General features: G+C 40.4%; 1 non-coding gene across 1 annotated transcript; it reads right to left on the reverse strand.

Annotated features, from left to right (window-relative positions):
* Window positions 1-947: 947 nt before the first annotated feature.
* Window positions 948-1,020, reverse strand: TRNAE-CUC (transfer RNA glutamic acid (anticodon CUC)). Its single transcript has one exon. It is a non-coding gene; the product is annotated as a tRNA-Glu (tRNA).
* Between the last annotated feature and the right edge of the window lie 1,645 nt (window positions 1,021-2,665).

Genomic DNA, 2,665 nt, shown 5'->3' on the forward strand with positions numbered 1-2,665 from the left:
TTTTCAATGTACTTACTGGTAGGACGTACCCTCTTCCTCTTCTTCTTCTTCTTCCTCCTCCTCTTCTTCTTCTTCTTCTTCTTCTTCTTCTTCTTCTTCTTCTTCTTCTTCTTCAGTTCAGCCTTGCATATCCGTATATAGTTAGTTACTCAACCAAGTACGATACAGCATCAGAGACGCATTTCTTAAACAAACCCATAGCAGGCCGGCAAGCAGTCTGCAGATGATTTGTTTCTTTCGTCCCTTTCCCCTTTCATTCCTTTCGTTTTGGGCAACATCCATCCATCCATTCATCCAAAAGCGAAGCGAGGCGTCTCGTGAGGATTAGGATTAGGAGGCTTCTTAGTCTTCACGCAACGTCTCCTTTTAATTTATTTATCTATCTTTCCTTGCTTTACTATACTTTGCTTTGCTTTGCCTGGACCTGGATAGACACCACCTTCCTCTTCCTCCCAGCTGAGCCGCCTTCTTTTCTTTTTCAAGCTTTTTACTATTAGCCTTCGTACCAAGATGACTTTGAGGCCAAACTAACATCACTATGCGATATGAAATCAGGTGGATATTTTCCCCCTTTGAAACTTCAAAAGGAAAAATTGTTACGGAGTAGTACTATTACAAGGTGAAGAACTGAAGGTGAAGCCAAGCTCTGTATATCCATCCATCCATCGGTGCCTGAAAACAACTCTAGCAGACCTGCAGGTAGGTAGGGTAAGATCGTAAGGATCAGGACCTACATTATTATTTATATTTACTTATATATAATCCATCCTAAAATGGGACAGACACGAGTAGCTCTCACAAGTACAACACACGATGGTTGGATGGATTGCAAGCACATAATTTTTTCTCTCGTCAGATCAGAGTCAGAGTAAATTAAAACAAAAAAAAACAACAACTAGACACGTCATCCACTTCCACTGACCGAGAAGAAGAATGAAAAAAATAGATTCCGTTGCCGGGACTCGAACCCGGGTCTCTCGGGTGAGAGCCGAGTATCCTAACCAGCTAGACTACAACGGATGTTGATGCCTTGCTTGTTGTTCTTTTACAAATCGTAATGTAGAAATAATTCGGGTATAACAGGTCCCACCTACGTACTCTTGTAAAGCTATTCTTCATGAAAGGTGTCCACATCATTTTCTGCTAAGTCAATGTCATCCCTTATTAATTACAAAAAAACGTACACATCATTCTCCACTAAATCCATGTCATACCTTATCAATTACAAAAAATATCCACATCATCTCTATCACGTGCAATACTTTTCATCTTTAATCCATTAACATACAAGTCATCTACATATGCTATTTGTTTTATCACATATTCCTCTATAATGTAATCAAATATTCTATTGGTTTGTCTTCTATTAGCTTACTGATTTTAACAAGATTTGATACAATAAAATAACATTCATGCAAGTCAAATTCATATATACAAAATATCATATAGTAATACTATATATATAACATATTTATTTTTAAGAAAATCCCGCGGCAACGCGTGGGGTATGCCTCTAGTAATATATAAGTTAACTGCAACACTCCAGCAGAGGAAAGATTCATACTTGTACACCCTAGCCTTTTCTTTCTTTGATAGGAGCAATGGAGCTCTTTTCCATTATTGAACTCAAATTTGTAAGCAAACAAAAGGCTACGTTTGATAGAGCAATAGAGTCACTATCTTTGGTTTCGCTGGCTCTAACTCCTCCGTGTAGTGTAGCAAAAAGGTGGAGTTGTTTCGAACCGTGCCAAACAAAGCCAAAGCTTTTTTTAGAAGGAAAAAAAAAAGATGAGATCGGCATCGAAGCAACCAAAGGAAATGAAGCCTTGATGTACGGCCCACGGTCAATGGCAGGCAGGCTGCGAACTCTGGAGCCCAGCCCACGGTGCATTGTCAATGCAAACACCATGCGTGGGCTGAAAACAAACTATAACAAGCAGAGGCCCACAATATCCACTTGCTCCAACTTCCACGCCAAAAAAAAAAAAAAAAAAAAAAAAAACTTGCTCCAACTGACCCAAATCCTCAGCATGCAATCAACTCCATCTTCCTCAGCCTACAATCAACAAGGCCATCTTTGTTTCCACTTAACTGATTTGTTATCATCGCCATTTCACAAAGATTTTATTTTTTTTCGATTCTCGATTGTTCTAGTTCAAAATTCTAAAGCGGTGGTTCAAAGAATAAGAAAAGATGAAACTTTGGGTCCCATTCTCACTTTTTTTTAGTGAGAATGTGACTATAAGCGGAAACAAACATAGCCAGAGACGAGGCTCATCATGTGATTGAATTTCCAATGAATTTAAATCAGGTGCCATCACAAATCACATCATTCAAATTTGATCTCAACTTGGCCTCCTGAAACTAAAAAATAATCATGCATCCACGAACCACCCATAGCTAATTATATCCTGCCATCAACACTACCATTTCCGTCGCTCCAAATCTCCTACAACTAAAAAGAACAAAGTGTTGACAATTTTTTGTGCGACATTTGTTTTGGTTCGTCCGTCTGCCCACCCCTGCGATACCGTGGCCAATAAAAAAAGAAAAATCCCCCCTCATCTCTCTCGTGACCCGACGCCCGATGGCGCTCCCTCCCCCCAACGCTCGACGACGCTCCTCCCTCCCAGCCGCGGCGACGCTCCTCCCTCACCGGCAGCGG

This window comes from Miscanthus floridulus, chromosome 5 (genome assembly GCF_019320115.1).
Source record: "Miscanthus floridulus cultivar M001 chromosome 5, ASM1932011v1, whole genome shotgun sequence".
NCBI lineage: Eukaryota > Viridiplantae > Streptophyta > Magnoliopsida > Poales > Poaceae > Miscanthus > Miscanthus floridulus.